This window comes from Lissotriton helveticus, chromosome 5_1, assembly GCF_964261635.1.
Source record: "Lissotriton helveticus chromosome 5_1, aLisHel1.1, whole genome shotgun sequence".
Lineage (NCBI taxonomy): Eukaryota > Metazoa > Chordata > Amphibia > Caudata > Salamandridae > Lissotriton > Lissotriton helveticus.
The window spans coordinates 1,701,355,074-1,701,370,943 of NC_136065.1; the positions used below are offsets into that span (position 1 = coordinate 1,701,355,074).

The 15,870-nt window shown below is 45.0% G+C and overlaps 1 protein-coding gene and 1 pseudogene across 6 annotated transcripts in view; both read left to right on the forward strand.

The window, feature by feature from the left end:
- RNF212B (ring finger protein 212B) overlaps nucleotides 1-15,870 on the forward strand; it is a 1,495,999-nt gene that overhangs the window by 770,906 nt on the left and 709,223 nt on the right. The window lies entirely within an intron of this gene.
- Nucleotides 61-387, forward strand: LOC144753785 (peptidyl-prolyl cis-trans isomerase FKBP1A-like; annotated as a pseudogene).

Sequence of the window (15,870 nt, forward strand, 5' to 3'; positions counted from 1 at the left end):
GAGACTAAAACGGACATAAAAAAGCGGCTATTGGACCGGTTTCTCCATTCTGAGAGCATCATGGGAGTGCAAGTGGACACTATCTGTCCCGGGGATGGACAGACCTTTCCGAAGAAGGAGCAGACCGCGATAGTGCATAACGAGGGTCGGATTCAAGATGGAAAGAAGTTTCATTCATCCCGGGACAGAAAGAAAGCGTTCAAATTCAGGGTCGGCCAACAGGAGGTCATCCGCGGCTGGGATGAAGGAGTGGCTCAGATGAGCGTTGGTCAGAGGGCTAGATTGACATGAAATCCAGGCTATGTTTATGGGCGCGCTAGACATACAGAGATCTTTCCTCATAAATCCACACTGATTTTTGAGGTGCAACTCCTCGGACTTGAATAAAAGCAGTCTTCACTCCATCTCACTTACATTGAGGTGTACCCAAACGAAGCAGCCTAGAGCAAATTTTCGGAGTGTTTTCATATTCTGATTCGTAAAATGCAAGTCCCAGCATGTCCGATCTCATTTTGAAGGTGATGACCGCCTCGGCCAAGAGGAAGGCAAATTTAAAAGAAATGCTTCCGTTACATGTGCGCTTTACGCAGCTGATATATCAGGCAGGTCCATTAATACTAGTGTATTTCTACGCGGGCATGAGTGGCTACGCATCTCTGGTTTCAAGAATGAGGTGCAGTCCAGCAGCCTTACTCTAATACTGAAACAAGAGTAGATATTCATAACTCCTGATCGTAAAGTAGTATTAAAGAGACATTTACACAGGCATAACCATAACAAAGCACATCAAAAATATTATGGCCTCGGTAAATTACCTTTCGCGCACAACTTATAAGGCCGACCAGTCGCAGCGTATCCGATCTCTGCAGGGCTCCGGATTCTTCAAGGTGAACAAAAAACACCTTGAAGGCAAGAAGGCGGCCAAGAAGACAGCTGCCAAGACCAAGAATCCAGCATCCAAGAAAGCTGCCCCCGCCGCCAAGAAGCAGAACATCTGACATGGATCATAAAAGAAAATGCTGATATACAGACAGTACAATAAAACATTTTAATATTTACCCGGAAAGAGGTACGATAAGTGTCCAAGAATATAGAGGAAGCCACTGTTGCAGAAAACCATAAACACCGATGGTGCAAATTAAAGAAATAAAAAAAAATAACATTCCATACAGATTGAGTACTTTTGCCCAGCGGATCCTTCAAACGGAAGGGGAACATCAGACAGGTTGCCTGACAAGGGTCACCAACCAATCAGCCTAGATAACTCAGAATTAACGTGAAAACAAACAATGTCAACAGAGTGTTCAACTCAAACTGCATAATTTCACACTGGGATGAAGGTGCTCTTTTTTTCCCTCTACCTCCACAACAAAAAGTTAGAATACTTTTATGTGCAAAAGAGTGGTGTACGGCGATTCCGTCGACAGGGATCCCGTCGAGACACATCAGCGGCAATTCCGTTGATGGCAAGTTTAGTGAATGTACATCACCTGGTATTTAAGTCTGACAAATTGTTATTCATACTTTAAGTTAATTACTTTTTGAAACGTGAAATTTAAACCCTCAATAAAGTAGGGTAATAGAGATTTTACTTTTTGGTGATCTCTCTCTTTACTTCCCCGAAAGAGCAGGGGGTTATGTGACAACTAATATACCTAAAAGTCAAACAAATGAATGATGTCACTGGAGAACAAGTGAGTCAAGGAGTGTAATGAAGTTGGTGCAGCTTCCAAATAAACCTTTTAAATAACGATAATGGTATGAATCGGGGCTTACTGCAAGCCTTGTGCGTGCTATTTGATCTATTATACAAAACACACACTTAAAAAAAAAATAAGCAATGTTAGAGGGAAAAGCAATAATTAATCCAAAAAAAAATATATGGCGAAAAAGGAATGTTGTAGGGTGGGAGGAGTTAAAGGCTTTCTGAAGTTTTATATTTTACATGCTACTGTGCATCATGGGGTCGCTATGCATTCTGTCACATACCTTTCAGTCACAGCGGTCTGTTCAAATTCTTATCATGAATACAGGGGTTATCAAACATGCTAAATAAGTATCTAAAGACGTAGTACGCACTAGGATATTAAACCCTTGAATCGAGAAAGAAATATAGGCCTGCACCCACAGATTATGTCTACGTTAAAGGAGAACTGCCATTAAAATGACTAGTTGTGTCAAAAGCTATAAAAAGGGGCACTCTCTCAAACTTCTGGTGAGTCACCCAAAAATGACAAGTAATTCAAAGAAATTGAAGCTTCAGGTAAAAGGATAGCTGTATAGTGCCATTCACAAACTCAATATCCCTTAATGTACAAAACCAATACTAATGTTAGGCTGTTATGGACAGGTCAGTACTTGTGAGTAGGGTGGGTTAAGTGTTCAATGATTTTGTTCACTGGGAGTGATATCCCGTCGACGGCGATTGATACGATGCGGCCAAGAACAAGGTCAGCAAAGGATCTTCAAATTACATTAATGACTATGATACAGTTCTTTCAAGCCACGGAAGAACAGTAACTCTTGATGCCCTCCAAGGCAGAAGAAGGAGGAGGTGAACAAGAAAGAGCTGGAAGCCAAGAAGGCGGCCAAGAATCAAGCGGCCAAAATAGCTGCCCCCCGCCCAGAAGCCCAAAAAGGGTCCCAGGCGAGGTAACGGGACACACGTCGACGGCGAGCAAGTCGTCCGTGATCCCGTTGACACACACCGATGTCATACAGTCTTGGTTACCAAGAAGGGAGAGAACAGTAAGACTTGATGCCCTCAACGACAAAAGACGGTGAACAAAAAAAGATCTCAAAGCCAATAAGACGGCCAAATAAACAGGCGCCAAGAGCAAGAATCAAGCGGCCAAAATAGCTGCCCCCCGCCCAGAAGCCCAAAAAGGGTCCCGGGCGAGGGAACAGGACACACGTCGACGGCGAGCCAGTCGTCCGTGATCCCGTTGACACACACCGATGTCATACAGTCTTGGTTACCAAGACGGGAGAGAACAGTAAGACTTGATGCCCTCAACGACAGAAGACGGTGAACAAAAAAAGATCTCGAAGCCAATAAGACGGCCAAATAGACAGGCGCCAAGAGCAAGAATCAAGCGGCCAAAATAGCTGCCCCCGGCCCAGAAGCCCAAAAAGGGTCCCGGGCGAGGGAACGGGACACACGTCGACGGCGAGCCAGTCGTCCGTGATCCCGTTGACACACACCGATGTCATACAGTCTTGGTTACCAAGACGGGAGAGAACAGTAAGACTTGATGCCCTCAACGACAAAAGTCGGTGAACAAAAAAAGATCTCGAAGCCAATAAGACGGCCAAATAGACAGGCACCAAGAGCAAGAATCAAGTGGCCAAAATAGCTGCCCCCCGCCCAGAAGCCCAAAAAGGGTCCCGGGCGAGGGAACGGGACACACGTCGATGGCGAGCCAGTAGTCTGTGATCCCGTTGACACACACCGATGTCAAACTGTCTTGGTTATAATGCCAAGCCGGGAAAGAACAGTAAATCTTAATGCCTTAATGTACAAAACCAATACTAATGTAAGGCTGTTATGGATAGGTCAGTACTTGTGAGGAGGGAGGGGAAAGTTGTCATGAATTTTTGGGCACTGGTTGTGAGAAGCTGCACGTGGCACATTCTTAATGAATACTTTAACTGATATTTTACAGTGCATATGCAATCAGCCAGGACTCACCCTTGAAGATAGCTACCTATCAAGCTTGTGGTTGTCAAAGGCTGCCATCCAACTCTGTTCGGTACCGAGGAGAAAGGAATGTCCATGGCCAAATGGGGTCAGGGAGATCCTCGCAAGATCGTGGAGAAGGTAGCAGATGCTACCAACGTTAACAAATGATCCTGTTCTTCAATTGGATGCTGATTAAGGTTCGAAATAACAAAGGCAGCAGGTGCGGAAATTACCCACTGTCTGGACGGGGTAGTGGTTACCAATAAGGCTCAATAAAGGGCATGTACTTTGATTTTCAATTAGAAATAGAAGAATAATTGGCAAACACAGCCCAAAAGGGCCTGTAGTTTGATTTTCAATTAGAATAATAATTGGCAAACACAGCCCGGACAGGCAGCAGGTAGATGTGTTGCATTCTGTGGATGCTGAATAAAGTTCGAAGTAACAAAGGCAGCAAACGCTTAAAGTAACAAGAGCATTGTCAGTGAAGTGGGTGTTTGGATTTCCTGTCCACTACACGGAATGGGAGTCGGATTACGCAGTGGGAGCCTGAGAAACTGCTACCACATGTAAAGAAGAAAGCAAGTGCACAACTTACCCACTCCTGACTGATTGGTAGGGATGAAAAATAACAATACCGGGCCTATTCCTGGGGCTTTGATTACAATTAGAAGAAGAATTGGCAAACACAGCCCGAACAGGCAGCAGGTAGGATGTGTTGCATTCTGTGGATGCTGATTAAGGTTCGAAATAACAAAGGCAGCAGGTGCGCAAATTACCCACTGCCTGGACGGGGTAATGGTTACCAATAAGGCTCAATAAAGGGCCTGTACTTTGTAATTCAATTAGAATTAGAAAAAAAAACTGAGAAACAATGCCCAAAGGGCCTGAACTTTGAATTTCAATTAGAATTAGAAAAAAAAACTGAGGAACAATGCCCAAAGGGCCTGTACTTTGAATTTCAATTAAAATTAGTAAATAAAACTGAGAAACCATGCCCAAAGGGCCTGTACTTTGAATTTCAATTAGAAAAATGACGGGCAAACACAGCCCGCAAGGCAGCAGGTGCGCAAATTACCCACTTCCTGGACGGGGTAGTGGTTACCAAAAAGGCTCAATAAAGTGCATGTACTGTGATTTTCAATTAGAAATAGAAGAATAATTGGCAAACGCAGCCCAAAAGGGCCTATACTTTTAATTACAATTAGAAAAATAATTGGCCATTTCCAAACTTAATATCTTTTAATGTACAAAACCAATACTAATGTCAGGCTGTTATGGACAGGTCAGTACTTGTGACGAGGGTGGGCAAAGTTGTCATGAATTTTTTGGCACTGGATGTGAGAAGCTGCACGTGGCACATTCTCAATGAATACTTTAACTGATATGTTACAGTGCATATGCAATCAGTCAGGACACGCTCCTTGAAGATAGCAACCCATCAAGCTTGTGGTTGCCAAAGGCTGCCATCCAACTCTGTTTGGAAAAGAGGAGAAAGGAATGTCTATGGCCATGTGGGGTCAAGGAAAATCCTCGCAGGATGGTGGAGAAGATAGCAGATGCTACCAACGTTAACAAATGATCCCATTCTTCAATTTGAACTGACACCCAAAGTTTGCTGCACATGAACTGGATATACTTGGTAAGCAGAGGGTTGAAACCAACAGTAGAACAGCCACAAAGTGGGCATCTGAAATATGCAGAGACTGGTTGGTAGAAAATGGGTATGTGCCGGAATTTGAGATGCAACCACTGACGGAACTCTGTAGCCTTCCGAGACATTTTTATGCACAGGTAAGAAATGGTACGTGGGAATGTTATAGTAATAAAAGCCTTATATCAGCAAGGGCTGAAGTAAATTGACAAGTGAAAAAAACCTCTTAGCTGACATGTTAATATCATGCTAGCATGCGGACAAGAAGAGCCGCGTTAAGGCCTCCCTCAAGAGCCTGGTCAGCAAAGGCACCCTAGCACAGCTAAAGGGAAGCGGTGTATCCGTATACTTCAAGGGGAACAAGAAAGAACTGTAGGACAAGAAAGCAGTGAAGACGACAAAAGGCTGCCAAGAGTCCGGCGATCCCGTCAACAGCAATCCGGTCAACCCGTCTTACTTTAATTGCCAAGACGAACGGGAACGAACAGTAACCCTTGATTAAGGACAAAGTTCAAAATAAAATAAATTATAAACAAAACAAAAATTTGAACAAGATACACAACAGAATGAAAATCTTAGCCCATTACTTAAAAAAAGTAACCATCAATAACAAGGTAAAAATATGGATGAAGAAGATGCGGATAAGAAGAGCCGCGTTAAGGCCTCCATAAAGAGCCTGGTCAGCAAAGGCGCCCTACATTAAATGTGTGCTACACGCATCTGATAAGTCAGCCAGGTCAACGGGGATTGAGTCGACGCACACCCAAAAAGGCTCACACAGGGGTCAAGAAAGCGGCGCTGATCACCAGCGGCTAACATGCGGACAAGAAGAAGAGGCGCGTTAAGCCCTCCCTCAAGAGGCTGGGCAGCAAAGGCGCCCTAGCGCAGCTGAAGGGCACCGGTGAATCCGTATACTTCAAGGTGCATAAGAAGGTGAACAAAAAAGAGATGAGAGCCAAGGCGCCGGCCAATTAGACAGGCGCCAAAAGCAAGAATCAAGCGGCCAAAATAGCTGCCCCCGCCAAGAAGCCCAAGAAGGGTCCCGGGCAAGGGAACGGGACACACTTTGACGGCGAGCCAGTCGTCCGTGATCCCGTTGACACACACCGATGTCAAACTGTCTTGGTTATCATGCCATGACATGGACGAACAGTATCTCTTGATGCCCTCCAAGGCAGAAGAAGAATGAGGTGAACAAGAAAGAGCTGGAAGCCAAGAAGGCGGCCCAGAATCCAGCCACCAAAATAGCTGCCCCCCGCCCAGAAGCCCAAGAAGGGTCCCGGGCGAGGGAACGGGACACACGTTGACGGCGAGCCCGTCGCCCGTGATCCCGTTGGCACACACCGATGTCAAACAGTCTTGCTTACCAAGCCAGGGACGAACAGTAACTCTTGATGCCCTCCAAGGCACAAGAAGAATGAGGTGAACAAGAAAGAGCTGGAAGCCAAGAAGGCGGCCAAGAATCCAGCCACCAAAATTGCTGCCCCCCGCCCAGAAGCCCAAGAAGGGTCCCGGGCGAGGTAACGGGACACACGTCGACGGCGAGCCAGTCGTCCGTGATCCCGTTGACACACACCGATGTCAAACAGTCTTGCTTACCAAGCCAGGGACGAACAGTAACTCTTGATGCCCTCCAAGGCAGAAGAAGAATGAGGTGAACAAGAAAGAGCTGGAAGCCAAGAAGGCGGCCAAGAATCCAGCCACCAAAATAGCCGCCCCCCGCCCAGAAGCCCAAGAAGGGTCCCGGGCGAGGGAACGGGACACACGGCGACGGCGAGCCAGTCGTCCGTGATCCCGTTGACACACACCGATGTCAAACTGTCTTGCTTACCAAGCCAGGCACAAACAGTAACTCTTGATGCCTTCCAAGGCACTAGAAGAAGGAGGAGAACAAAAAGGAGCTGGAAGCCAAGGAGGCGTCCAAGAATGCAGCCACCAAAATAGCTGCCTTCCGCCCAGAAGCCCAAGAAGGGTCCCGGGCGAGGGAACGGGACACACATCGACGGCGAGCCAGTCGTCCGTGATCCCGTTGATACACACCAATGTCGAGCCATCTTAGTCACCTTGACAAGATGGGAGAGAACAGTAACGCTTGATGCCCTCAAAGGCAGAAGAAGGAGGTGAACAAGAAAGAGCTGGAAGCCAAGAAGGCGGCAATTGGACATCTAGGCAAAATAGCTGCCCCCCGCCCAGGAGCCCAAAAAAGGGTCCCGGGCGGGGAAACGGGAAACACCTCAACGGAGATCCCGTCGACAGTGATCCCGTTGACACACACCGATGTCAAAGCGTCTTAGTGACCGTACCAAGTCATTAAAGAACAGTGACTCTTGGCGCAGAAGAAGCTGAACAAAAACGAGCTGAAGCCAAGAAGGCGGACAATTGGACATCTGCAAAAACAAAACTAATTTTAGGCTGTTATGGACAGCTCAATCATTGTGAAGAAGGATGAAGAAAATGAAATGTTATAAGAATGTTCGGCTTCCAAGCCCATTACACAGATACGTGTCTCTGAGCACTATGGCACACTTTCAAATAAAATCCATCATGAACAAGCCATGAGTAAAATACAAGCCGGCGACCAATCTGTTTGAGTGTCAACCATACCGACTCTCAGCACATCAAGTACGGACACTTGAGAAAAAAATGAAGACAGAGTGTGACCTGTTTGGAATCCAACCTCACTACACAGATATGTGGGTTTCAGCAGTATAGCAAACTCCATCTAAGACTAAATACTTGCGCAAAACTGATTGGAGGGTTGGGTCCCAGGCAGGGGAACGTTTTACTGCACACAATCTGCCCTGGATTTGCCTCATTGAGCCATTAATTGACCCGTCCATTCTTCCGTCCACAGATTTACACTAAACCTTGAATGGACTTGTGTCTGGTGACATTGGCTTGTCATAGACGGTGGTGGGGCTTTCCGTAGAAGAAATCTAAAGCCAACGCAACACCTCCGAATACAAAGCAAGCAACTCGTATGCCCTTGATGTAGCAAAGCAGTGGCCATACAGTACACAGCGGTACAAAAGGGGGTGGTGATGGATGGAGCATCAGAACCAATCAAACACTCACACCCAGTCAAAAGATCTGGGTTAGATCCATCACCGTTCTTTAGCCCACTCTGCCACCCCAGTTCAGACATGGCTATATGCAAATCAGTCTGACCCTGTGCCTCATGGGAACAGTCTAGCCCGAACTGCCAAGCCATGCCTTCCCTGGACCGGAAACAAGCTCCCGAGGACCGGTTTCTGACATTCCAGCCTTCTTCAGCCCGGCTTGCTTGAATCCAGTGGCAAAGTGAGCAAGGGACTCACGTCTGAGCATACCCTGCCACACTTATAGTGGCCAAAAGCGGTACAAAAGGGGGTGGTGATGGATGGAGCATCAGAACCAATCAAACACTCACACCCAGTCAAAAGATCTGGGTTAGATCCATCACCGTTCTTTAGCCCACTCTGCCACCCCAGTTCAGACATGGCTATATGCAAATCAGTCTGACCCAGTGCCTCATGGGAACAGTCCAGCCCGAACTGCCAAGCCATGCCTTCCCTGGACCGGAAACAAGCTTCCGAGGACCGGTTTCTGGCATTCCAGCCTTCTTCAGCCCGGCTTGCTTGAATCCAGTGGAAAAGTGAGCAAGGGACTCACGTCTGAGCATACCCTGCCACACTTATGGTGGCCAAAAGCGGTACAAAAGGGGGTGGTGATGGATGGAGCATCAGAACCAATCAAACACTCACACCCAGTCAAAAGATCTGGGTTAGATCCATCACCGTTCTTTAGCCCACTCTGCCACCCCAGTTCAGACATGGCTATATGCAAATCAGTCTGACCCTGTGCCTCATGGGAACCGTCCAGCCCGAACTGCCAAGCCATGCCTTCCCTGGACCGGAAGCAAGCTTCCGAGGACCGGTTTCTGGCATTCCAGCCTTCTTCAGCCCGGCTTGCTTGAATCCAGTGGCAAAATGAGCAAGGGACTCACGTCTGAGCATACCCTGCCACATTTAAGGTGGTCAAAAGCGGTACAAAAGGGGGTGGTGATGGATGGAGCATCAGAACCAATCAAACACTCACACCCAGTCAAAAGATCTGGGTTAGATCCATCACCGTTCTTTAGCCCACTCTGCCACCCCAGTTCAGACATGGCTATATGCAAATCAGTCTGACCCTGTGCCTCATGGGAACAGTCCAGCCCGTACTGCCAAGCCATGCCTTCCCTGGACCGGAAACAAGCTCCCGAGGACCGGTTTCTGACATTCCAGCCTTCTTCAGCCCGGCTTGCTTGAATCCAGTGGCAAAGTGAGCAAGGGACTCACGTCTGAGCATACCCTGCCACACTTATAGTGGCCAAAAGCGGTACAAAAGGGGGTGGTGATGGATGGAGCATCAGAACCAATCAAACACTCACACCCAGTCAAAAGATCTGGGTTAGATCCATCACCGTTCTTAAGCCCACTCTGCCACCCCAGTTCAGACATGGCTATATGCAAATCAGTCTGACCCAGTGCCTCATGGGAACAGTCCAGCCCGAACTGCCAAGCCATGCCTTCCCTGGACCGGAAACAAGCTTCCGAGGACCGGTTTCTGGCATTCCAGCCTTCTTCAGCCCGGCTTGCTTGAATCCAGTGGAAAAGTGAGCAAGGGACTCACGTCTGAGCATACCCTGCCACACTTATGGTGGCCAAAAGCGGTACAAAAGGGGGTGGTGATGGATGGAGCATCAGAACCAATCAAACACTCACACCCAGTCAAAAGATCTGGGTTAGATCCATCACCGTTCTTTAGCCCACTCTGCCACCCCAGTTCAGACATGGCTATATGCAAATCAGTCTGACCCTGTGCCTCATGGGAACCGTCCAGCCCGAACTGCCAAGCCATGCCTTCCCTGGACCGGAAGCAAGCTTCCGAGGACCGGTTTCTGGCATTCCAGCCTTCTTCAGCCCGGCTTGCTTGAATCCAGTGGCAAAATGAGCAAGGGACTCACGTCTGAGCATACCCTGCCACATTTAAGGTGGTCAAAAGCGGTACAAAAGGGGGTGGTGATGGATGGAGCATCAGAACCAATCAAACACTCACACCCAGTCAAAAGATCTGGGTTAGATCCATCACCGTTCTTTAGCCCACTCTGCCACCCCAGTTCAGACATGGCTATATGCAAATCAGTCTGACCCTGTGCCTCATGGGAACAGTCCAGCCCGTACAGTACACAGAGCACTGTTAAAACGTCTAACCGTGCAATGATTTGTTGTATTATATTGGAAGAAGTGTAAATATGTGCGTACACTGACTGGAGTGCTATCAAGTCATGCATATTTAAGTATTTATTAGAAATGGTGTCTTGAGGCGTGCAGATGGTACTTCAGCCTGCATCCCATAAGGTGACCAGTGAGCCTCCTGCAATCTTGGGTTCCCTGGAGTTGAATGTCCTTACTGGATGGAGCAATGGAGGTGTGGCTGATAGGACTGTTACCAGATCATATTTGACTGAAATAAGCTGGTGAACCCTGCTTAGAAGAATGGCCTTCATGATACAATGCAAAGTGGACAACAGCACTCTGACGAAGGCAGGACGACATGCGCAGCTGGGACGATGGCAGGCACTTGTTTCTCTTTCGTTTCCAAAAGAGCATTAGCCTGGACGGGAGTGCGTGGCCTATCCGGAATCTGTGGCAGCATCCAGTGCCATCCATCTGGTCCAGATTCATCCTCAATCACAAATACGTCTGTCCCAGAGGCGCCTCTTTCCTTGGAGACATAACCTTTTTTTTGTGCACAATAAAAAGAGAAATAAAAAATAGAAAAAGTAGAAAACACACAACGATGTTGAGCCATGTCAGTGTCCGTGACAAGACGGGAGTGATGGTAAAGGCTGAATGTTTTGGATTCCCACCTCACTATACAGATATACGTCTGGGTGGTGACAAGAAGCCCTGATCTGCAGCTCACACAGTGCTACATGCCCAGGATGGTCCCATGGAGCCCTGATCTGCAGCTCACAACAGGTTTACGTTTACAAAGCTGAGGAGCCTCAAAGTGCAGCCACCGCACTGCCCCTGCTTTGAGGCTGGCCTGTTGGAAGGTATCTGGTCCGGGCACAGGTATTTACTGTGGAAGGGAGTCCGCTAGACCAGAGGGGCATCGCTGCTCTTGGAGTGTCTTCTGAACGATGAAACCTTTGAGTTTTCTGCAAAAAACAGGTTGTTTCTGTGCCACTAGAAGGAGTGGGACCGTTGAATCTGCAGAAGAGCCGTCGATAGTATTGTGCCAAAGAAAAATGGGTGCTTAAATGTCATTTTTCAATGCAGTATTCTCTGTGGCTATAGTAAACTGGACTTAATCTGTCTCGTGGTTCGAAGGGTTTGATGTCCATAAACGTGACACGTTTGCTTTGTCTGCCGGGCAGTGAAGCACAGGTATCCAATACGCCCACGCTGGCTATGACACCACCTCGTTTGGAACGCAAATGCTAGTGTATATTTGGACAATGTTTTATCAGGTTGGCCAGTGTTAATCAAGATCAGACAGAATTAAATAGTTGTTTGTCTTGTAAAATAAAGTTTTTAAGACAACTCTAAAAAAAAGAACAAAAAAGAAGACCCATGCCCTTGACGGCAGAAGAAGAAGGTGAACTAAAAAGAGCTAGAAGCCAAGAAGGCGGACACTTAGTCATCATCCAGAATAGCTGCCCCCCGCCCAGAAGCCCAGAAAGGGCCCCGGGCGGGGGAACGGGACCACACGTCGACATCGAGCCAGTCGACCATGATCCCGTTGACACACACCGATGTTATGCCGTGTTCTTGACCGTGACAAGTCAAGGCAGAACAGTAACTCTTGACGGCAGAAGAAGGTGAAGAAAAAAAGAACTGGAAGCCAAGAAGGCGGACACTTACTCATCATCCAGATTAGCTGCCCCCCGCCCAGAAGCCCAGAAAGGGCCCCGGGAGGGGGAACGGGACCACACGTCGACAGAGATCACATCGACAGTGATCCCGTTGACACACACCGATGTCGAAGCATCTTATTGACCGTGACAAGACAGGAGCAAACAGTAAAAGTAACCAATAAAGTACTCTAAATATCATACCAGATTATCCGCAACCAGAGCTACCTGGCGATCACGTCGACTACCATCGGCGGAGATCCTGCAAACTTTGATCCCGTCGACATACATCAACGGCAATCACGTCAACATCAATTTTACACATTGGAATCATTTACCATCATGTAAATAGGAAAGAATGATTTCCAATTCTCATAGCGAAAGCAACCTAGGTCACTATGGAAATATCTGCGCAATGAGGCAGCATTGAGCTTTAATTCTTAATTAATGAAATTCACAGGCAAACACTACTCACCAACTGGAAGCAATGCGCAAGCAAATTGAGAGAGATAGCAAACAGTATGAAAGTGCGTAACACATTGAAAACGCACATGGCTACCTCATTGCATTGTTGTGGTATGCCGACCATACCAAAACCTATGGTTGATAAATGTTCTTTATCATTGTGGAAAGGTGTTGCAAAGAGGCAAGGGTGACTGACTACGGAATCTGGTCATCACGCTTACATCAACGGGCCCGCTGGCAGATTAGCCCAGCACCGTGTGACTCTAGGCAATAGCTTGCTTAATATTCCTAACAGCCCAGAGCGCCTACTGTCCCTAACAGGGGTTGTTTCGAAATTTTCAATGTGGATTAATATTTATTATTCTTGTGAATAAGTATTAACTCTATATTAAAATGTACACTCACCATCATCCTGTAATGGACGTAGAATCTAACGATAGTCAATTCCCAAGCACAATAACTACAAAAGGAGTCACATTACTTGCAACTGAAGAGTACTTGGACATATAACTTACCATAATTAAGACACAATAGTACATGGCATGAGATTACATATCGTGCTAATCTACAGCTGACATACGGAAACAAATACAGAAGAAAATAAGTACCCTGGTTTTTTAACAACATTTCATACATTTAAAACCTTGTAAAGGTAACAATGTAGATGTGGTAGATGTGTCGAACAGAATGCATTCCAAGTGTATCCATCTACAGCATTCTTGACAAAGAACCGTATAGGTATGCAGAAGAACAGATTTTTTAATATTGCACACCCCGCAGAATTCTTGGACCGAATCTAAATGTAACAGAGATCAACATTAGCGCATGAAAGGAGCAAGTATAAGCAAATTACCAAATTGCGAAGTATCTTATGGACATATTTCCAAAACATATAAAAAAAAGCATAGGACAGTAAGAACAGGTCAGAACTTTCAAAAGGCAAAAAAATAAAACAGCATTTAAATACTCAAATGTAATTGCCAAAAATTACTTCAATTAATAGAATGAACAACAATCAGTCTCTGCTTGTTTGAGAAATGAAGAAAAGAAACATACATACCAAATGTAAACTTAAAAACAAAACTAGGGCACTACAATTGTCACAAGAAAAATCGAGAAACGTGAAAGTCTAACCTGAGTACTGCATTAGCTTCATTGCAATAAACATTCTATATTGATTCAGAAACGTTACATCTATTATATTTTGTCCTGGGACAGGAAATTCAAGTATGTACGATTCTGCAAACTTAATAGACAAGTAAGAAAAAGTATGTTTTCGAAATAACCAAATGTACATAACATGGTCATAAAAAGAAATGTTAAGAATGTTTGCTTTGGAAATACTTTATCCGAGTTCTGACACCAACAACTTTAGTGCCATCTTAGTGGTCAGACGAAATGACAGGCAAAAACTAATCACCTCCAACAGGCAGTAGCACCAGAGTAACTTCACTAAAAGCCCCTTTACTGTTTGCAACTAGTCCATAGAAGTAAAAAATCTATTAACATAAAAAAATATCTACAACAACCGTAAGATTATAATTACATTATAGAGAAATTACCAGCATGCAAAAAACACCACAATTGAAGCTGTCCTCTTGCTTGGCGTTACATTCTACCACTAACTCCCATAGGTCACTTTCTGGACAGTCGATTGTCTGTAGAAAAGCCCTTTTGAAACATACAAACAGTTAGGTTTAACATTTGTTCGTAAAAGAAAACAAATTTACACAAGAAGCTACACAACGGAACTTACACATGTAAAAATCGGATATTCAGAATGATTAGTCATATTTTATGTAAATTGTAAGTAAAGTGGTACCTCCAATGTGTTAAAAATTCTGGTACTTCCCAGCCTTGCCAATCAGTGAATCGTACACTCATAGTTTTTTAGAAGAAGGTTTCAATATCTGAAACATGAAGGACAACACTGAAAATTAATATTCCAAACTTTACATTTTTACATTGAGTTGTGTCTTCAAAACATGTGAAATAAAAATACAATAAAGGGATTAATATATTCTTCAAAAAAAGTCTTCATCGCTTACAACACTTAAACAGTCATATTCTACATAATCAACTAACAAAAGTCACAAAATGTTGCACTTACCAAAAGTATCCAATGAGCTCCGGTATTGGTCGGACACAGGACCGTATCCATTTTCTCAAAAGGTAACTATGCAGTACAAAATTTTGAACATGAAAAGATAAAAGTCACATACAACATCCGTAGCAGAATACTTAACAAAAATCTAACACGTCATACACAATTGAATGAAAATTGAAAAAAGACAAGACAAGTAATAAAATAAATTGCATACACCCTTGCAATCGATAATAATATTATAAATGTTAATATAATTATATATGACAACCAAATTATTAACACATTTTTGAACAATGAGTAACACAAAAAATAAATAAAAGAAAGTGCAGTAAGACAATTTAATATTTACCCAGAAAGAAGATGACCGATAAGTGCCAAGGAATATAAAGGAAGCCACTGTTGCAGAAATCAATAAACACTGAAAACAAAATGTAATTTAGGCAAATTTGATACAGATTTTTAATTTACATGAGGTCTGTTACTTGTTAATGACAATATACGTACTTTTGGTCTTAGCAAACAGAGTCAGGACAGATACGCATCTATTACCTTTCAAATGAAAAAGGATAAAACATGTGCTTTAGTACACGAACCACCATGTACATCATACACCATTACACATACTACACTAACACTAGATTTCAAGTACACCAACCTCATCAAATATCCATTGTTCAGCTTTCAAAGAACAAAAAGAAGAATCGTTCAATTTGATGTTCGAAACAATTGCTTCCAACCTTCCAGTAACCGGTTTCTTCCATACATCCAAAACTTGCTTCATGAACTTAGACTGAGGCCATGCAGGGGATAGAACATGTGATGGAGATGATGGAAGACATGCTGGAGTTGGTGAAAGCCGCGCTGGAGACGGTGTACGCTGCACTGGAGTCGATGAAAGGTGAGTTGGAGACGATGAAAGGTGTGTTGGAGATGATGGAAAACGTGCTGGTGACGGTGGAAGAAGTGCAGGACATGATGGAACCACAGATGGGCAAACGTCACTGGTCATGTTGACTGCAAATAGATTTTTGAGAAGGGTCAAGATTAATAAATTCATAGATACAGCACACTACTAGAAC